The sequence below is a fragment of the Miscanthus floridulus genome, chromosome 12 (genome assembly GCF_019320115.1).
Source record: "Miscanthus floridulus cultivar M001 chromosome 12, ASM1932011v1, whole genome shotgun sequence".
In the NCBI taxonomy this organism is placed as follows: domain Eukaryota; kingdom Viridiplantae; phylum Streptophyta; class Magnoliopsida; order Poales; family Poaceae; genus Miscanthus; species Miscanthus floridulus.
Window position 1 is genome coordinate 19,327,840 of NC_089591.1, and position 23,097 is coordinate 19,350,936.

At 43.8% G+C, this 23,097-nt stretch overlaps 1 pseudogene; it reads left to right on the forward strand.

The window, feature by feature from the left end:
* LOC136495601 (amine oxidase [copper-containing] gamma 2-like) overlaps positions 1–21,694 on the forward strand; it is a 40,809-nt pseudogene extending 19,115 nt beyond the window's left edge.
* The last annotated feature ends 1,403 nt before the right edge of the window (positions 21,695–23,097 follow it).

A 23,097-nucleotide genomic window follows, 5' to 3' on the forward strand; every position in this document is an offset into this window, starting at 1 on the left:
AAGGACCGTACCATTGTTGGCGCTTCTGACAAGATTGAACGCATGCCTATCACTTAGCTGGCCAGATAACTCGTTCCAACCACGAAGCTGAGTAGCTCAACTCAGGCCAGGCCCCGCTTTGTCAAAGTGCGCACTCTGGATGGTAGTAAGGATATGCGGGGAAGCCAGACATGAGCCCAAGGGTAGGCTGGGCCTGAACATCCTGGTAGTTGGTTGTCCCTAATTGTGCGGCGCTGGGTGAACCCGCAATATGTGTACTTGAGTTGTACCAAAGGTGACTAAGGTGACCGTTGATCAGGTCCGCCTGAGTTTGTGTTAGGAATAAATTCCCATCTAGTTAAAATCGATCCGAATCGCCATCTCTCCCGGATAGTGAGAAACTTGGCTAGTCCCAACATCGTAGTAATTGCATTATGGAATATGATGGTTTGCGTAACATGGAATTACTATACCTTCTGTGGTTACTATTGTATGCTCTTAAAATGATATACCACATGTTTGGCACAGTATATCATGGATATTGCAAGAGTTGCTTCTATCCTGCTGTGGATGAGGAGTAAGCCTTGGGCAGGCTTCTCTACTAATCCCTCTATATGCTTTTGTGGACTGTGATCGTAGGTTGGCACTGTATTAAACTATGTTGGCAAATGCTACTTTCAAACTTAATTTGCTTCCACTATTTTCTATCAAACTTGATTTGTAATAACTCTATTTTATACTTTGATGATGGAAATGTATCTGCGAACTTTATGTAATATGTGACATGAATGTTGAATCATATACGATCTTGGTTGTTTGTGGATCATTTATCGAGACCTGTTGTGGTACTCGATAGATTGCCGGGTTTATATAGGCTCAAGTATGACAGTGCGACCGCTTATGGGTTGCCATTGTACTTGTGCTCTTATAAATTGGTCGGTTCTGTGACAGCTGGCATCAGAGCAAGGGTCAACATTAATTGTCACATATGTATTTAAAACAAAAGTTTTTGTTTTCCAAAACACTTTTCTAGCAACTAATAACTATATAAATAGGTATTTGAAACCTAAAGTGTGCCAGTGATCACTTTCCTTATGCCCAAATTAAGGACTATTAGGTGGCTATTTAAGTACTGTCGTACCCAATTTTGCATAGCAAAACCAAGTACTCATATATGTGCGCCCAGGATGTCCAAACACACACATATATCACAAATTGCAATAGTATCAAAGTAAAGTACTTATTACATCGCATATCTCATCATAAAGTTAATACAAAGTTTGCTCGATGGCAATATTATTACAATCACAGCGGAATAACTAGCCCAAACTGCCATAGGGACTCTAACTGGTGAACGTCTCCCTAGTAGTCCTGGACATCCTCTAGAAACTCTTCATATCCATTATCTATTACCCATCTAGGATTTTCATTGGATGTAAAGCAAGTGTAAGCTCACCATGCTTAGCAAGTATATCAAAGGGATCTATGAGGCTCAAAAAGGCTTGACACTGTTTGACTGTGGTTCGTAATTTTAGTTGATCAAATTTTTAGCATCCTAAAATACTACTTTAATGAACAGTCCCAATTTCCAAGTGGTATTAAAGTATCATCAAGTTTATCTCAATTCCCAACCATCCACCATTCCCGGTAACCACTAATCTTGAAGGATCCAGACCGCTCGTATCCGTGAGCACGGCTGTTATAACAGGTTAATTATTTTTGTAGAAATTTTACATCTTTACCCACCGAGACATGATTCCTAATGCCGGGGTTTGCGAGACCCTCTACACCTCTTCCCAGGAAGTGTGGCAAGGTTTCACTATGAAACCCTTAGCTAGTTGCACTAACAGGTCATAGCTACAAAGGAATGGCACACGTGGGCATCGCAGCATGGTGCACACCCTAACAGAAAAAGGAAAGATACCCTCTTACCCCTTACTTGAGCTATAGACAAGCTAGTACAATCTAGTTAACAGGTTAAAGTCAGAGCCATATGACACTCAGGGTTGTATGGTCCCTCCTGGGTTGCCGCTTTAGGATTAAGTCCTTAGGGAGAGACACTAGAGTACTCAACCCCATACTCTAGCCCCTATCTGTTGCTAAAAAGCTCCATTTTATCACATTGCATATAGCCTTTAATCATGTTTAATAATTATTTCATGTTAAGCACTGTAGCATCTATCCAAAATGCCTACCCAATAATCCTAGGTATCAAGGATATGTGGTACAAGTAATCATCTAGGTAAAGTCCTTAAAGGCATTTCAAATTAAACACATGCATGAATATGAATGGTAATAGTTCATAGGTAACAAGGGGCCTTTGGTACACTTGCCTTCCTCAAAGTCATCCTAGGAGTACTGCTTATCCTGCTGGGGGTCCTTAGTCACCTCAAATGGCTCACCCTCTAATCGTGATCCAATCATCAATCAAGCATCATACCAATCATTACATGCATACAAGATAGACTTTTATTAGAACAGTACACCAAACAGTAAAAACATAAGTTGAAAATCTTATAAATCTATTCTACATACTGCTACGAACACGTGAGCAAAAGAATCACTCAAATCGGACTTAAAACACGAAAGTTATGCATGAAATAAGATGTAATGGCATTTCTGTAAATAAACTAAACCTATTTTTGAATTAAAATAATTAAAAATATAAATACTCATGGTTATAGGACTACATGCACAAATTTGGAAAGTATAGGGTCTAAATTGGAAGAAAACGGGACTGAACAGAAATATTTTTGAACTGATGAGTACCGCGGGTTGATTCTAAGAAAACAAAGGGTTTTTTTCTGAAAAATGCGCGTGGCTGACTGGGCGAACACGTGGCGCCCTCTGGTTGGCGTGGTGCACCACGCTCGCATGGGCGCGCTGATGTGGTGCTACAGACTGCATCCATGGTCCAACTGGTGGACCAATTATGATCCAACCGGTGGGATCTAATCCCGACCGTCCAGAGCCGATCGGATGGCGCGGTGAGTCCTACGCCGCTGCACATGAACTCTGGCGAGCACACCATGGCCGCCAGCAAGGCAGTCATGGTGGCGAACCTCTGGTATGGTGGTTCCAGCCATCTCGAGACAAAACAAAAGCATATACACGATCTACAGAACCTCGCGAACTCGTTGAGAGGCAAATTGGGGGCGGAATCACGCTGGTGGCTCGGTTCCGTGGCGGCTCCATGGTCAGCTTCAATTGGGGATCACCGGTACGGCGTTCCAGGGCATGAAATAGAGAATGGAAGGTATGGGGAGGGTCGAGAGCTCACCGCGAGTCCGGTGAAGGCATTCTTGGCGTTCGGGACTACTCCAGAGGTGAGGTCGACAGCGGTAGTGCTCTAGAGAGAGGAAGAACACACGGGTGAGGGGGAATCCAAGGAATCCATCACCAAAACTTCAAATAGAAGGTACCTATGAGCATGGAAGGTCACTATGAAGCTTTGAGTAGCGTGGGCGTCAAGCTTTGAGGCACGGGCGAGGGAGAGCTATGGTGGCGGTGGGATTTGGCTGTGGGTAGAGGATGGGAGAGAAGGCGGGGCTCGGCTCGGGGTTTTATAGGCCGGATGGTGAGCGGAAATAGGAAGGGAAGCGGGGATGAGGGCATGATTGGGTGCTTTCCTTGCAGGAATGCTGGCGCGGTGGCTTGCCATACATAGGAGCACCATTACCGGGAGCAAGAAAGGAATGAAGCAGCGCGAGGAAGAAGGAAAGGGCCAGCGCTGACGGGCGGGTCCCATGGGGCAGTGAGGGAGGAAAGAGTAGCGTGCGGCGTAGGCACGCGGGTGGTCAAGGCCAAGCGAGCCGGGTGTTGGGCTGGGCCACGCGCTGGCATGCGGTGTGCGCACAGGAGGAGAAAAAGGGTCGCACAGTGCGGGCCAGTGCTGGCGTGCGGGGTAGGCCGCCGAGTGGGCTGGTACAGCAGGATGGGCCATGTGCGGTGCTGTTGCGGGCCAGTGCGGGTAGGGAAAAAAAGAAAAGGCCAGGCCTGAACCAGGGGTTGGGCCAGAATGGAAGAAAGGAGAATTTTTTTCAAAAACAAAACCTTTTCCAAATCTATTTTCTCTATTTTCAATTCTAAGCCAAATTCAAATGGGATTTGAATTCAACTTCAAATCATCTAACCCTACACTCAACCAAAAACAATATGCTTCGGCATGAATGCAACAAACATGTTTCTAAACCTTATAGTTTATTTTATTTATCCAATATTTATTATTTGGCCTAAGTTGAAAATACCTAGAAAATATAATAAAGGCTAAGAATTAATTGCTAATTTGTAGTAAAATTTTTTTGGGTGTTACAAACCTACCCCCCTTAAGATGAATCTCATCCTCGAGATTCAAATGGTTCAAAGAGATTGGGATAGTCAATTTTTAGATCTTCCTCTCTTTCCCAAGTTGCCTCATCCACTGAATGTCTGTTCCACTGAACCTTGCACATTCTTATTATTTTGCTCCTTGTGATTCTCTTCGCTGTTTCCAAGATTCTCACTGGATATTCTTTGTATGATAGATCCCCTCGAATATCTAGTTCTTCCAAAGGTAGTTGTTCCTCAGGTACTCTCAAACATTTCTTAAGTTGCGACATATGGAAGACATCATGAACACCTAAAATTTGCTCCGGTAATTCTAGCTGGTAAACAACTTCTCCTCTCCTGTTGATGATCTTGAATGGTCCCACATACCTAGGTGACAACTTTCCCTTGGTATGAAATCTCTTAACTCCTTTCATAGGTGAAACTTTGAGATAGACAAAGTCACCGATTTCAAACACCAAATCTCTTCTTCTTGTGTCCGCATAGCTTTTCTGTCGAGACTGTGCAACCTTCAAGTTTTGCCTTATTGTTTGTACTTGTTTTTCTGCCAGTTGCAAAACATCCGGTCCAAAGACTTGACTTTCCCCTGTTTGATTCTAAAACAATGGGGTTCTGCACTTTCTACCATACAATGCCTCAAACGGTGCCATCTTAAGACTCTTTTGGTAGCTATTATTATAGGAGAATTCGGCATAAGGTAAACTCTTATCCCAACTTGTCCCATACTGTAGAGCACAAGCTCTTAGCATATCCTCTAAGATCTGATTTGTTCTCTCGATCTACCCATCTGTCTGCGGATGGTAAGCTGAGCTAAAGTTCAACTTCATATCCATTGACTCATGCAATTTCTACCAAAAAAGTGATGTGAACTGTGTACCCCTATCTGAAACAATCTTCTTTGGTACTCCATGTAAACATACAATCCTTTCCATATATAACTATGCTAACTTTGCACCTGAATAAGTTATCTTGACTGGAATGAAATGTGCCACTTTTGTTAGACGGTCCACAATTACCCAGATAGAGTCAAATCCTCTCTGCGTACGGGGTAATCCAACTATGAAGTCCATTCCAACTTCTTCCCATTTCCACTCGGGTATCTTCATAGGCTGTAGCAAACCTGCTGGCCTCAGATGTTCTACCTTTACTCTTTGGCACGTGTCACATATGGCCACATGTTCAGCTACATCTCTCTTTAGTCCATACCACCAGTATCTCTCTTTAAGATCAAGATACATTTTAGTACTCCCTGGGTGTATGGAATAGGCTGAGTCATGAGCTTCCCTCAAGATAGACTCCCTAATAGATTTCACTTCTGGCACACAAATCATTTTACCAAACCATACTGTCCCTTGATCATCCATGTGGAATCCTGGGGCTTTACCGATCACTATATGCTCCATAATATCCTTGATCCTCTCATCATTTAGCTGTCCCTTACGAATCTCTTGTTCCAGAGTAGGTTCTACCTCTAACTCCATGGTGTTGGCCACAATACCCAAATTCAGGTATTTGAACTCCTCACACAACTCTTTAGGTAGTTGAGTTGTATAGGCCATGTTCACAAAACTCCTTCTACTCAAGGCATCTGCTATAACATTAGCCTTTCCCGGGTGATAGTGTATATCCAAATCATAATCCTTGATTAACTCTAGCCATCTGCGCTGCCTCAGATTTAGATCTAACTGTGTGAATATGTACTTCAAACTCTTATGATCTGTATAAATCTCACACTTATGACCAATCAAGTAATGCCTCCAAATCTTGAGAGCATGCACCACAGCTGCTAATTCCAGATCATGAGTCAGATAATTTAACTCATGTTTTCTCAGCTGTCTAGATGCATAGGCAACAACTCTGCCTTCTTGCATAAGAACGCCACCTAGACCTTGCCGTGAGGCATCACAATAGATAGAGAAGCTTTTGGTGAGATTAGGTAAGATAAGCACTGGGGCAGAAGTCAGTCTCTTCTTCAACTCCTCAAAACTGTCCTGACATTACTTAGTCCATACAAATTTAGCATTCTTTTCTAACAAGGTAGTCATGGGCATGGCTAACTTAGAGAATCCCTCAATGAATCTCCTATAATACCCAGCCATACCCAGAAAACTCTGAATCTCACTAACATCCCTAGGTGGCTTCCAACTCAACACATCTCTAACCTTCCTGGGATCCACTGCTACTCCTCCATTAGAGATTATGTGACCAAGGAAAGATACTTCTTTTAGCCAGAACTCACATTTGCTAAACTTGGCATAAAGCTGATGTTCTCTAAGCTTCTGCAACACCAAAAGCATACAAAACCTTCTCCTTATCATCACACTGGGCAATCTCTAGTTGCCTCTCAATGGCACATAGCCAGTCGTCAACCTAAAGTGGGTCGGCATAGTGCTTGAATATAGGTGGGTGTCCTTTCAGGAACTCTCCCCTCTTATCTCTGGCATGAGGGGGGTGCATTCCCATTCCCTTGCCCCATGTTCGAGGAGCCCATTGAGATAGAGGAGTCTGAGGAGGATCCTAACTTGGGGGTTTTTATTTTCATCATCCATACGGTGTGCTATTGTATGGATGCCATTCACTTGAATGGTAATGTATGGATCAAATGCCTCTATGCCAAGGTCAGAAGGTAAGTTGATGAGTGGCATGACCGCAAGATGTGAGCGTGCGGTCGGGGAGAGTTAGCTTTGGTACAGCTATGTATGCATGCTTGCATGTGTATATGGTGTGTATTTAATTGTGGGTATAAATTGTCATCAGGTAGCTTTGATACGGAAGTATATGTATGTGTATACATATATGAAAGTATTTAGATTTACATTCTACATATATAATTGTGGGGTTTGGGCTGAAATGAAATTCTTATGCAGGTACACTAACAACAAAACATGTAGCTCGAGTAGTTACGCTATATATGAGAGAACGTATGTATGCCACTGTGTATGCCGTTAGAAATAAATTTTTCCTATGTTTGTGAAGATGTACGGAACGTGCATGCATCATGATAATAATTAATCAATACTTACATGGTCCTTCCCTTATAAATTTCTTACTTGGTTATGTAACTCTTATCCATTATGGCCTTGTCTCACAAAGGTTGTACATGTTGATGGTACAGATGGCAACACCGAGTAATATCATCGTAGGGGCATGACCACCATGATTGCCCAATCGATCTCCATTACCATGACCTAACTTAATTGCCTCTACAAAACACACATTAGTCATAGTAATCATGTATTATCATTAATCACCGAAACCCAACTAGGGGCCTAGATGCTTTCAATCTCCCCCATTTTGGTGATTGATGACAATACTACCTCGAGTATGTGAAAGAGATGAGGTTTTTAACAAGCTTGGCTCATATAAGCTTTGGGCAATAAGAACAAAAGTGTTAGGCAAGCTTATATGACCCAAGCCAACATGATGTACTCAAAGAATATGAAATAAGCATGAGTACAAGTAACAAAGCTCATTCACATTGGAGTAAAACACGAAAGCAAGAGCAAATGAGCTTAGCACAACTGATATGACATGTAAATAATACAAAGTAGAGAGCACACATGTCATATATCACAATCACGTAGATATCACTATCACATAAGAAGTTTAATGCATAAAAAGTAAACACACAACGAATGCATAATAGTGTATCACACATAAAAACCAAATATAATAGATAGTCTAAGTAAACTAAGCTCTCCCTAAGTCGCTCCCCCTAAGTCTAGCATACTCGAACCCTCTCCCCCCTTGGCGTCAAACACCAAAACCTAAGGGTCGGTCGGCGGGGCTGTAGCGGACATGCAGTCATTTGAGGAATGTCCTGGTAGTCCTCGTCTGAGCTGTCACTGGGGTCGCTCTCGACCATCCCCTCCTACTGAGCAAGCTGCTCCTCCTCAGTAGCTACAATACCCCTGATAATAGCATCCTATTGGGTTGTAGTCTCTGGTACATCTAGACAACGGCATAGCTGACTAGGTGACTATGGTGTACTATGGCAGATCATTTGAGTCAGGTTGTATGTAGGGAACTCTATAGTAGTACCACTGTACTCAGCTAGCATCTCAGGTGGCCTCACTATAACTACCTTGTGAATAAGAAATGTGATCCAATGGGCATAGGGCAACTATCGATGACCTCTAAACCCCTCAGCAATAGTTTCCTCCATCTCTGATAGAAGGAGATCCCAAATGTTAAACACTATCTGCTGCAACAGAGAGTTGAGAAGCCATAGCTGTAAGCGAGTCAAGCCCTCATGATACCCCATCCTTGGAATTAAGGTCCTCCTCATAATGGCATCCAGCACTCTAGCTGTAGGAGTGGGATCACTGGGAGTCCTGCTCGACCCCTCACCAAAAGGCTCCTTGAAGCAGTGGCGAACCAAATCTATGGGAGGCACCATACCACCATGAGGGCATCTAGGAGGCGCTGTCTGTCCATAGCAAACATCATGTAACCTGACGGGCTGCTCCTAAAGCTTGAGTATCTCCTTGACCCTAGTGCTGGTCAGCCTGTAATCTCTGCCTCTAAATGCAAAGTGAATGTATCTATGCTGTGGGTCAATCCATAGTGTAGCATAGAACTGACGGACTCAAGATGGAACATATAATCCTATCCATCCAATCAAGTTTGTCAGCCCTGGCAGATATGCAAGGTAGGGGCAAATGTGCTCTCCAGCTGCTGCAACTATAGACTCAATGTTGCACACCCTCTGAGGTCTGAATACAGCTCCACTATTAAGATATGCTTTATAGAAATCCTCCTAGAGTGGTGTGTAGAAATCCTTTGATGCTCTATCATCCCTCCTCGGCAGGAACCACTACTCAAAGTCCACAAACCTGAGCTGCTGCACCTACTTGGCCATGGTGACCCTTAAGTCCAAGTGTGTCATAGGAGGCGGACCCTGTGGTCTGGGCGGTGGACGAGAACCCCTCCGTTGTGTATCTACCCTCGGTGTGACTAGAGCATGGGTACGACTAGAGCGGTGAAGTTGTGGCTGAGGTGCCTGCTCTGTCTCCTCGGCCTACTATCCCTCTTGAGTCTACTCTACTAATGGTGCTTGCTGCTATGACTCCCCTTGAGGCTAACCCTCATCAATGGCAACATGCCGTCCTCCAATCATGAGAGTCCTAGCTGGACCACCATGAAGGCGCTCAACCTGCTCAAGTGTAGCCCTTGCTTCTGGTGAAAGCTGATCTGTGATCCAAACTCCACTGCGAGCACCTCCTCTCTTGGCATGCTCTGTAGCCTCTACAACTGTGGCTACTCTAGCTATATCTACATCTAGATACTTGCACAAAAGAGTTGTGCTTTTTCATGACAAGATGATAGCATTCTTCATGCTCACTCTTTGTTTCCTCATGAAGCGCACAAACGTCCAACCATAGTGCATGGGCGTCTTTGTGGTTCCTCACCCTATTGAACACATCTTTACAAAGGCCTCTAAATATGGTGTTTCTAGCCTTTGCATTCCATTTTTCATAATTCAACTCATCGCCTTGGAGTTTAGTAGCATCCTGAGGTTTTGAGAAGCCTTGTGAGGCGGCTCTAAGTATTCCAACATCTAGAGCTTCTAAGTACGCCGTGAGAATGTGTGTGGATTATAGGCCACTCAATGCTATGACCATCAAGAACAAGTATCCATTGCCTCGCATCGATATCTTGTTTGATCAGTTGGTAAAAGCAAAGGTATTCTCCAAGATTGACTTGAGATCAGGCTATCATCAGATAAAGATCAGGCCAGAAGATATACCAAAAACTGCTTTCTCCACTAGGCATGGCTCATATGAGTATTTGGTTATGTCTTTCAGAATAATGAATGCTCCTGCCTACTTCATGTACATGATGAATTCGGTATTCATGCCCGAGCTCAACAAGTTCGTTGTCATGTTTATCGATGATATATTGATTTATTCAGAGAATGAGGTAGATCATGTAGAGCATCTAAGGATTGTTCTATCCAGATTGAGGAAGCATAAGTTATATGCAAAGTTTAGCAAGTGTGAATTTTGGTTGAGTAAAGTATCTTTCTTAGGTCATATCTTGTCAAGAGATGGAATATCTATAGACCCATTGAAAGTACAAGAGGTCATGGATTGGAAGGCCCCGACTTTGATTCATAAAGTTTAGAGTTTTCTAGGGTTAGTAGGCTACTATCATCGTTTCATTTCAGATTTCTCCAAGATAGCTAAGCCCATTGAAAGGATCAAGATGCCCAAGAGGGGGGTGAATTGGGCTAATTCTAAATTTCTTTGTAGTAAATAAACTCGATGGTTAGCCCAATTAACCCCTTATGCCTAGAAAGTGTTTCTATTTATCTAATGCACAAAAGTTTAGCACCCTAAGTTCCAATCCTACTCTAGCATGGCAATTCTAGGAATGTAAATGACAAGAATTCAATTGCTTAAAATAAAGAGAGAAGGAGGAACACAGCGATGTTTTGTTGAGGTATTGGAGAGTCGCCACTCCCCACTAGTCCTTGTTGGAGCACCTGCACAAGGGTGTAGCTCCCCCTTGATCCGCACAAGGATCAAGTGCTGTCTATGGGTTGATTCTTCGACACTCCATCACGGTGAATCACCCACAACCGCTCACAACTTGAGTTGGGTCATCCACAAGCTCTCCGGATGATCTCCAAGCTCCCAATCACCACCAATCCATCTAGGTGATGGCGATCACCGAGAGTAACAAGCATGAACTCTCACTTGACCATGACAAGCCTAATGAGAAGAGTGGATGCACACTTTGCTACTCTTGATCTCACTAATGAGGGCTCTCTTTGGGATTCTCAAATCTCAATCACCTCACTAGGACCTTGCTCTTCTTGGTACTCTCAAAGGTGTTTCTCAGCTGTTGGAATGAGCAAAAGTACCCCCACACACGAATGGAGGAAGTATTTATAACATGGGCTGAAAAACGAACAATTATGTGCCTCTATGGGGGGATCGGACGCTCCGATCATGTTGACCGGACACGCCGATCAGTTCACCCCAAGCTCCAATGTTTACAGTGTGACCAAATGTGGGCCAATGTCTGGTCAGCACTGACCAGACACGTCTGGTTGAGATTTTCCCTCTCTAGAACCTTACTAGAGTCGACCGGTCACTTGACCTCTTAGCGTCCGGTCGCACCAGACAAAATCACCTTGGTCAAAAAAACTGACCGAACCCTGAGCCAGCATTCAGTCACACTAGAGCCAGCGTCCGGTCAGTATTTGACCCTCCATTCACTTCTAACTTTCGAACATACGTGAATGAAGTTTGCTCCATTGGATCTAAGGGCTATTTTGGAGCTACCTAGTGCTAGATTTAGCAAGTGTGCACCACACCTAACTCACTAGACTCACCTAAGTCATGCTACCCGTCCATACCCCCCTTAATAGTATAGCCAAAGGAAAAACAAAGTCCTAAACTAATCTAAGTGTCTCTTCAATGCCAATCGACACTTAGAACTAGTCCATCCTTAACCTTGTCGTTCATCCTTTGAAAACCGAAACAATTTTCATCGTAGGGGCATGACCACCATGATTGCCCAATCGATCTCCATTACCATGACCTAACTTAATTGCCTCTGCAAAACACACATTAGCTATAGTAATCATGTATTGTCATTAATCACTGAAACCCAAGTAGGGGCCTAGATGCTTTCACCCATGACTAGGCTACTTTAGAAAGATGAGAAGTTCAAGTGGACACCAGAATGTGAAGCAGCATTTCACACCCTTAGGACTCTATTAACTACAGCTCCTGTTTTAGCACAACCCAACATTGAAAAGCCTTTCGATGTGTTTTGTGATGCATCGGGTATAGGTTTAGGGTGTGTGCTCATGCAAGAAGGAAGAGTTATTGCATATGCTTCTCAGCAATTGAGAAAACATGAAGTCAACTACCCTACTCATGATTTAGAACTTGCAGCAGTAGTTCATGCATTAAAGATATGGAGACATTATTTGTTGGGCAATGTTTGTCATATCTATACTGACCACAAAAGTCTCAAGTATATCTTCACCCAACCTGAGCTGAACATGAGACAACAAAGATGGCTAGAGCTGATTAAGGACTATAATTTGGAAGTGCACTTCCATCCAGGGAAAGCCAATGTTGTAGCCGATGCACTTAGTCAGAAATCTCATTGCAACACTATGGAAGCATTGTTGGAAGATGGATTTAATTTGTTACATCCTGTTGTACTGCACAATATCATTATCAGTTGTTCACTTGAGAGCAAAATCATAAAACTATAGAAGATAGATGTAGGTATATTTCACATCAAGAGAAAGATGCAAGAGCAAGAAACTAAGCATTTTAGATTAGATGAAAGGGGTGTGCTATGGTTTGAGGACTGACTTGTATTACCGAAAGACCATGAGCTTAGAAATCAAATTCTAGATGAAGCTCATTCGTCCAAATTGTCTATTCATCTAGGTAGTAGTAAGATGTATCAAGATTTGAAAACCTATTTTTGGTGGACTAAGATGAAGGAGATCGCGGCCTATGTCGCTAGATGCGATAACTGTAGTAGAGTAAAAGTTGTTCATATGAAATCTGCTAGATTACTTCAGCCATTGCCTATCCTAGGCTGGAAATGGGAAGAAATTAGTGTGGACTTTATCACAGGCCTTCCATTGACACAGCAAGGTCATGATTCCATATGGGTCATTATAGATCGTCTCACCAAGTCAGCACATTTTATGCCGGTGAACACAAGGTTCTAGTTGGGAAGTATGTTGAGCTATATGTTTCTCAGATCGTGAGACTACATGGAGTACCTAGGACTATAATCTCAGATCGAGGACCCTAGTTTATAGCTCATTTCTAGGAGCACTTGCACTAGGCTTTAGGGACTAAACTGATCAGAAGTTCGGCATACCATCCACAAACTTCAGGATAGACTGAGTGAGTGAACCAGATCTTAGAAGATTTGCTGAGAGCTTGTGTTATATCTTCCAAGGGTTCATGGGAGAAATGGTTACCTTTAGCTGAGTTCTCCTATAATAACAGTTATCAAGCAAACATCAAGATGGATCCTTTTGAAGCCTTGTACGGCAGAAAATGTAGAACCCCATTGAATTGGATTGAGCCCGGTGAAAGGAGATACTTTGGTATTGACTTTGTCACTGAAGCTGAAGAGCAAGTGTGTATTATCCAACAACATATGAAAGCAGCTCAATCCAGGCAAAAGAGTTATGCTGATAAAAGAAGAAGACCACTGACTTTTGAAGTGGGAGACTACGTATACTTGAAAGTGTCACCCATGAAAGGAGTGTAGAGATTTGGAGTAAAAAGGAAGCTTGCGCCTAGATATGTAGGGCCGTACAAGATTATTGAACGAAATGGAAATGTCGCTTATAAGCTACAACTTGCACCAGAGATGAGTGCAATATTCAATGTATTCCATGTTTCTCAGTTGAAGAGATGTCTTCGTGTACCTGAGGAAGCTATTGCACCCACCAACATAAAGCTTCAATTGGATTTGACCTATGAAGAGAAGCCAATTTGAGTGTTAGAAGAGATGGAAAGAGTGACATGGAGTAAGATTATTAAGTTCTATAAGGTGGTGCAGAACAATCACAGTGAACTAGATGCCACATGGGAATGAGAGGATTATTTACGTGAGGTTTATCCCGCCTTTTTCCAAGAATGGTAGGTCATGCAAATCTTGGGATGAGATTTTTATAAGGGGGAGGGGCTGTAACACCCTAGGTGTTAGACTTGCATAATTTGACTTTCATTGCATGAGCATGAGCATCAAGCATTCACATTTATGCTTTTACATTTGAAACATGTGATTGAGACATATGAAACATGTTGGTTATTTTATGTTTCTTTGTATATATGCATATGATCATGAGTGAATACATGTAAATGGTTGATGTGAGTCACTAAAACATCTTAGCTACACTTAGGATGACTAATGTAACATTGTTCATGAAGATCACTTTGTCTAATCAAGCCCTTAAGTGATGCTATGTATGTGGACCTGGAAATCTTTATGTGTAACCAATGTATGAAATGATTGTGTGACCTTAGGAATAGCTTAAACATGTTTAGAATGTCATTATGAACAACTTTGGTATTCATGACTGAGGGTAATTTGGTCACTAAGTCATGGTTCAAGTGTGAGTCATCATTTGAATGTAGTAGGTTTGACCTAGTTTGAACCATATGATAGAGACTTTGCATGTATGTGGTCACTAAAGCAAAGTTGTAGTATTTGAGTAGAGCAACAGCTTTTATTTTTGGGTCATGAGCTAATTATGCGAATAGATTAGTCTTTTTGAGCTCACAAAAAGTCAACAATTCACTGATTTCCAACACTTAGAAAATTTCTAAGTGTTTATGCTTTTACAGTTTTGTCGTGCTGACTTTGGGATGATATTACTCGGTATTGGTTGAGATTTAGAACTAGATCCTTAAATAAGATTTGTAGCTGGTATATAGGTCTACAATTTTGGTTTAGGAAGTTTTCGCTAATATGCCTTGGATCAGGAGTTTGAACACTGTCAAGTTGTGTGGTCAGTCGGACGGTCGAACGCTGATGATTGAATCGGCTTGGCTTCGGTGGCCGATCGGCGCACAGACGCTGTCCGCCAAGTGGAGGAAGTGAAGCCACGCGTTGCCATTGCCCTGACCAGCCAAGCCACACCAAGCCAGAGCGCGCCTTCAACAACCCCAGCACTCGCCCGCTCCCTCCCCGCTCTCACATTTCATTTTCCCTGCCTCCTCCTTCGTCGCCCGCAGCAGCGCAGCAGCTTGGCCGACGCCATTGCTGGCCTTGGCTCGCACCGCATCATCCCTTCACCATGCAGCAGTGCCGTTGTACTCCCACCGTCCCACCGCACCATACTCGCTAGCTAAAAGCGCACGGTGAGCCGCCATGCCACGCGCGGTCCTCGCCATTGCTTTGCCACCGTACTCCATCATCGTGGCCGCACCGCCTTCGACCGCCTTTCACCATAATAATTGGTGAGCTAGCTTCATCATAGCTTGTAGACGCTTGGTTGAGCCCCCGATCAAGTAGTCACGGTCACCGCCAGTGTATCGCCGTAGTCCCACTCCGCCATGGCCACCACCATCAAGCTTAGCTTCGCTAATCCGTCTAAATAGCTAGCCTAGTGTGTGCGCCAGGTCTCGGAGGTCACTGTGGTTCTGGTGCCATCGCCATAGATGTCACCGTCGGTGAACTCTGGTCGATTCCGCACGCTCCTCTGTTGTTGCCGTCGCTGACACGTGGGCCCGTCTGGTGCGTGGGTCCCGACTGTCAGCAGCTCAGTAATGAAGATAGCTCTTTTATTTTTAGTTTTGGTGTGCAACTTTGAAAAATTATAAGTGGAGTTGTAGAGATCCAAATCTTGTGAACCAAATTTTGTAGTGTTCCATAGGAAGTGTAGTATTTTCTAAAAATATGATAGGTACAATTTCTGATGTTTTTATTAAGGATTAAAATGCATTTAGATAAATACTTTTTGTATGTTTACAATTTTGTAAATTATATATCTTGAGCTAGAAAACTCTTAAAATTGTGATTCCAGTTTTGTGGGTTTTGTATTGACATGCTCTAGCTAGAAAAAATAATAAGTTTGCTGTAAACTTGATTTAAGTATGTCTTTCTATGTATTTATTAATAAATGGCATTTTCTAAGGAAATTTGTAGGGATAAAAATATGTAATATATTGCTATGCAAATTTTTGTACAATAGTATGGCACTAATGTGAAGCTAGGAAAAATATATAATCTATTGTTTGACACTTTTCTATAGGGTTTTCTATTTTCACTAAATTAACCCTTGCTAGCTTATCATTTTCGCATAGGAAGTTATACATGTGTCAATGGTATGAAATTTTCACAGTAGCCTATTATGAGTTTTAGGAGTCCACTGTAATTTTTTGAGAATTTATTATGCACATTGGGTATATATTTATTATTTAACCTAATTATCTAGTTAAATTGATAAAGGCATTTAAATGAATAGTTTGGGAGTGGAAATTATGTTTTCTTGAGTTTATTTGATGTCCTTGAACTGTTGGTATGCTTGGTGAGGTCAAATTTGGAATGTTTATATACAGTAAAAATATCGTTGCTTTATAATTTGGGTGAAAATGGTTTTTGGACAGATTCTGTGGTTTGGTATGTTGCATGGTAAAAATGATGTTTGCTGTAAAAATAGTTAATAACAAAGCTATAGGTAATTTCTTCATATATCTTGTGTTAAAATTTCAGGACAATGGGCAAAAGGGTTTAGGAGTTATAGCTGTTTAAAGTTAGTATTCTGAAATGCTCGCTCTCTGGAATTTCTAGACAGCACTGGATTGATTGCCTATTTTCGGTAGGATAGATTGTGAATTAGCTTTTTGTGATTAAATATGAGTTGTAGACAATTTCATAAGCTTTCTAGAAAGTCCAAGATCACAATATTTGGATAAGTAGGACTTCAGTTATGAGTAAAACAAGTAGCTGTTGTTTTGTGGTGTAATAAATAAATTGTTGAAGTGTTTGATTAAGTAATCAAGAAGAGATATGCACATACTCAGCAAAATGTGATGCACTTGTTATTACTTTAACACCATGCTATTAAGAATACTTACAAGAATGCATTCATCTGGTGTCAACATACTATACTTCTCAGCATATATGCATTCACAAAATCTTATGCCATATTCATGCATCTAGGATCGATAGAGGAGATAACGTTGCTGGAGTTCAACGAAGGAGAGGAAGGGGACCAGCAGGAGATTCCTCAAGCTGCAGCTTCCAAAGGCAAGGAGCAGACCCTTGAAGAGCTTCTGGAGTGCCCTGACATCGCCCACTTCTTTTCTAAAAGGCAAGCCCCGGAGCATTCTAAGTCTCCCAGTGTTTTATAAAATATTACTCGAGTCCTTTATGATTGATGCATTAGGTTATAAGAGTTGATTGGAACCACTTGATGCATATAATTTCCTTGTCCAGAAATATCCCTTTAACCTTGTGTAGGTCCAGGATCGAATATATGTTTAGCCCTGCTTAGACCGGTAGAAGTCGGGTGATTTCCTGTCACCTGCGAGATAAAGGTGGATACCGAAGCACGATTGGATGTATGTGCTATTATGGAAAAGAACCATGGGGTAAGGTAAATCGAGGTCAGGCGGGGTCTATGTGTAGGTTGACTCATGTGATTCTGTCTGTGCCGATTAAGGACCATACCGTTGTTGGCGCTTCTGACAAGATTAAACGCATGCCTATCACTTAGCTGGCTGGATAACTCGTTCCGACCGCAAAGCCGAGTAGCTCAACTTAGGCTGAGCCCCGCTCTGTCAGAGTGCACACTCTAGATGGTAGTAAGGATGTGCGGGGAAGGCAGACGTGAGCCCAAGGGTAGGCTGGGCCTAAACGTCCTGGCAGTTGGTTGTCCCTAATTGTGTGGTGCTGGACAAACCCACGACATGTGTACTTGAGTTGTACCAAAGGTGACTAAGGTGACCGTTGATTAGGTCCGCCTGAGTTTGTGTTTGGAATAAATTCCCAGCTAGTTGAAATTGATTCGAATCGCCATCTCTCTCGGATAGTGAGAAACTTGGCTAGTCCCAACATCATAGTAATTGCATTATGGAATATGATGGTTCGGGTAAACATGGAATTACTATACCTGCTATGGTTACTATTGTATGCTCTTAAAATGATATACCACATGTTTGGCACAGTATATCATGGATATTGCAAGAGTTGCTTCTATCCCGCCATGGATGAGGAGTAAGCCTTGGGCAGGCTTCTCTACTAATCCCTCTATATGCTTTTGTGGACTATGATCGTAGGTTGACACTGTATTAAACTATGTTGGCAAATGCTACTTTCAAACTTAATTTGCTTCCGCTATTATCTATCAAACTTGGTTTGTAATAACTCTGTTTCATACTCTAATGATGGAAATGTATCTGTGAACTTTATGTAATATGTGACATGTATGTTGAATCATGTACGATCTTGGTTGTTTGTGGATCGTTTATTGAGACCCGTCATGGTACTCGATAGACTACCAGGTTTATATAGGCTCAAGTATGACAGTGCGACCGCTTGTGGGCTACCATTGTACTTGTACTCTTATAAATTGGTCAGTTCTGCAACAAAGAAGCCTTGCCACGGTGCTTGCCATCGCCACCACAGCTGGAGGGGGCTACCCTAGAGTTTCTCTAGGCAGCCTACTCCTTCTCTGTCAGCAGCAGCTTGCCGCTGTCCATCGTTGTTGTGGCTAGTCACATCCTCAATGGTGAGGGTGGATAGGTCCAGCATCGTCTCTATGGAGGAAGCGATATGTATGTACTTCACTAACACGGAGTGGAGTACTTAGAGACCACCTCTTCTTTGTTGATGGTGACGCCATGGCTCCTCAGCTTGTTGATGAGCGTCTACAGGTGGAGGGAGAAGTCCTTCACTGATTCACCATCCTTAAACTTGAGGTTGGCATACAACTGCTTAAGCAGCTAGGCCATCGCCTTCTTTGCGCGGTCAGAACCGACGCACATCGTCGCAATGGCCTCCCACACCTCCTTAGCAGAGCTCTTCACCCCCAACGGCTCCCTATACTCCACTGGCATAGCAGCGAGGATAGCCTCCAACGCTGACATGTCATCTTGTTTGTTGTCGGTGCCCTTGTCAATAGCATTCCAGAGCCATCGGGCTCTGAGCTTGACCTTCGTGGTCACCACCCACTCTCCATAGTTGGTGCAAGTTAGCATCGGCCAACTGGTGCTGCTAACTTCCTGCACTGTGTGCACGATGACATCCTATCATTGCTGGGCAGCCACAGCAGCGCCGCTGCTGTCGCCCATCTCCAAACCATCCGTCATCGCTAGCAGTTAGTCCAATGATGACACTTGTATGGCTCTAATACCACTTGTTGGCCCCTAGATCTCCAGCATGGGTGAGCCAACCACTCACTAGAAATAGAGCCGAGCACTCCTGGGGTGGTGCCAAGCACTCCAGAAATGGTGCCGAGCAGTCCTATAGTGGTGTCGACCACTCCAGAACAGGTGCCGACCACTCCAAGACTGGTGTGGAGCACTACTACAGTGGTGCTGACCACTCCAGGAGTGGTGACAAGTGGTCCAGGAGTAGTGTCGAGAACTGTAGTCAGGGTGCCGAGCACTCTAGGTGCTGTGCCGACCACTCTAGCGATACAGGGAACTCCTTCAACACCGATCGAGTTCGCCTTACCTCCAGCGACATCACTGAGTTTGTGGATGCTTTCTATGATGGTGAGGAGGTGCGGTTTCACAGGCTAGATGACATCATCAATGGCATAGGACCCTTAGGCCTGGTAGGTTGGCTGCTTAATGACCCAGTGCTGCTTCTCATCAGTGCAGAGGAACCACCCATGTTCATGCTGGCTGAGCACGATGCACATTGGCGATGGGCAATGCTAGAGGAGATGAAGGCGATTGAGGAAAACAAGACTTGGGAGCTCATTGATCCACCTCCAGGATGCCATCTGATCAGCCTAAAGTGGGTGTACAAGGTCAAACAGGATGAGCATGGCACCATTGTTAAGGACAAGGCGTGCCTCATCGTCCGAGGCTTTGTCCAGCGTGAGGGTATCAACTTCGAGGAAGTATTTGTGCTGGTAGCGCACATGGAGTTTGTCCGACTGCTACTAGCTTTGGCAGCAGCATAGGACTAGCGGGTCCATCTCCTGGACATAAAATCAGCCTTCCTCAATGGCAAGCTAGCAGAGACAGTCTTTGTTAGACAACCTTTGGGTTTCACCATCAAGGGAGCGGAGCACAGGGTGCTTCGACTACGCAAGGCGCTCTACGGGCTATGGTAGGCCCCGCGAGCATGGAACACCAAGCTTGACTCCACGCTGGGTGAGCTTGGGTTCACATAGTGCACAACCGAGCATGCGCTTTACACACAGCGATGGGGAAAGGAGGAGCTCATCATCGACGTGTATGTGAATGACTTAATCATCGCCGGTGCACATGTGGAGGACATCGACAACTTCAAGCGTGAGATGGCGGCTTGTTTTCGAATGAGTGATCTCAGTGTGCTCTCCTACTACCTCGGCATCGAGGTGAGACAGGGAAAGGAGACGCTCACACTCGGTCAGAGTGCGTACACCTTGAAGCTGTTGGAGTGGAGCGGCATGGCTAAGTGCAAGCCATGCGTGACTCCAATGGAGGAGCAACTAAAGCTGACGAAGGCCAGTACCGCGGTGAAGGTAGATGCAACCCTCTACCAGAGCATCATCGATGGTCTGTGCTACCTAGTCCATACAAGGCCGGACATTGCGTTCATCATAGGCTATGTCAGCCGCTTCATGGAGGATACCCGAGAGGATCACTGGAATGCGGTGAAGCAGCTGCTGCGCTACATCAAGGGTACGGTGGATGAGGGGATTGTTTTTCCCAAGACCGGTGGAAGTAGGTTGCAGCTCACTGTGTTCAACGATGCAGACATGGCGGGGGACATCGACGGACGATAGAGCATCTCTAGTGTGCTCGTTTTCCTTGGGTCGGCTCCAATCTCATGGATGTCACTAAAACAGAAGGTGGTGGCGCTGTCTATGTGCAAGGTAGAGTACGTGGCGGTGGCCATAGCGACGTGCCAAGCTATGTGGCTATGTCAGCTACTAGGCAAGCTGACCCATGTGGAAGCTCACCCACCAGCACTAGTGGTGTACAACCATCCCAACATCGCCCTCGTGAAGAATCCAGTTCTCCACGACCAGAGGAAGCACATCGATGTCAAGTTCCACTTCCTCTAGGACTGTGTCGATGGAGGGCAGATTGTCATCGAGTTCATTGAAACTGGTCGGCAACTCACGGATGTCCTCACCAAGTCGCTCGGCCATCTTCGGTACATGGAGCTAAAGAAGATCAGCATGGAGGGAGTTCTAGGGTTAGCAGCAGGATTAGGGAAAGAATGGGTTAAGTAATCTACTGCTCCCCTGTGTGAACGCATGGTAGGGGACATGTGCCAAAAAGGCTACCCTGCCGCACTGTAGCCACAGCAGGGGTAGACACCAAACTTAGTCCTATTGTCATATCTAATCACTGTAGCAGCATGACAGCTGACATGTCTGTGTACTAGGATTAGATGAGTAGAGTAATATATATACTTTCCCACTACAACTCAGTAAAGAGAGAGTTCAGTTTTGCCATCTCATCTTCATAGCTCCGGTCAACACTAGTGCTTGTGCTGTGTGAGTGTGTGCTCTGTTCTCCCTCCCTTCTTCTACCTTTAGCCATAGTGTATGATCAACAACGCTGATGAGTGGTCGGCTCATCCGTACCGGAGATCTAGGGCCAACATGCAGGACCCTGGCACGGGCGCACACTAGGAGGTGCTGTACAAGGGCATGGCGTCGGAGCTATTCATGTGGTACACTACTACAAAATCGATTTTTAGGGGCAGCTTGTAACCCTTTTGTAGGGGCAGTTTGGCCAGCCGCTCCTATCGAACCGTCTCTACAAATCATGCATTTGTAGGGGCGGTTCCTAGGCCGCCCCTACAAATCGATTTGTAGGGGCGGCTCGTACTACTAGCCGCCCCTATAAATCAATTTATAGGAGTGGCTGTAGTACCAGCCGCCTCTATAATACCTATTTGTAGGGGTGGTTCAATCTAGAACCGCCCCTACAGTACGTTTTCCCACAAAAAATCAAATTTATAATTCAAATTTGACCAGAACACTGTTTGTTTCTGCGTATTCCGTCCAGCATTCGCGCTGCCGAACACCCCGCGACCAATGTTCTGAGCCGCATTCGCATTGCCGAACGCCCGCGACCAGCGTTTCAACTGCGACTACAAGCACAAGAGTATTATATAAACTACAATTACAAGTCTAATTCACAAAAATATATACAATCCATCATTAAATATACAAATTCCATACACATTGTTATCAACGTCCTTGAGCTAGCCTTTTAGTCTCATGAAGGTGTTGGTACTGAGGATTTCTACCTAAGTCAAACCCTCGGTCATGGTAGGCGCCTTTGACGTGTACAATCTGGTCCAATATGAAGTTGCAAAGGTCATCGTTGAGCTCTAAGAGTTGGTCATCCTTGTATGGGTCTCTTTTCATTCCTTTCTCTTCTCTCCACTACATGAGAACAAGTTTTGGTTTAGTATTTCATACCATGTACGAAGTTTTTATACTACGGGTGAAGAGGTTCAAACTTACCCTTAAGGGGTGTCTCCTGTAGGCACCGGTGTTACTCATCATAGAACATATATAGTATCCACAATGTACATTCCTAGGCTTCTGCTTGGGGCACTGTGTGTTTTGCATATGAAAATGTTAAGTAATGCTTTTGACAGCCATGTAATGGAGTACTGAAGAAGTAAGTTACACTTACTGCACATAGTGTTTTTATAGCCAGCTTTTCATTCCTTGCTGGATCATGCCTTCCGTGATGATTAGTGACATAGAACCTAAATGCCCTGTTTGAATTATTTTAGCAAATACAACTTGTTAGAATCCAAAAGTGAACGTTATAAGTATGTATACAAACATATAAGCTAATGAGGATTGTCGATATGTATACGTCTTGAGAATCGATATGAAGTCTTTGTATGTCACCAGGTACCTATCTATTGAATCAAAGACCCATGCCATGCTCCTCCCGACATCGACGGCTATACAAATCTAGTGGTCGCTGCATGGATTCAATCATAGAACTAGATAAGCTCTTTTGCATCGAATAAAATATATCGAACAAAGCTTTAAGTATAGAGTTAAACTTACTCGAAGTTGTATGGTAGCCATATAGTAGAGTGTTGTTGGAGATTTTTGAAAGCCAGGGCAATGTATGCCGCAACCTT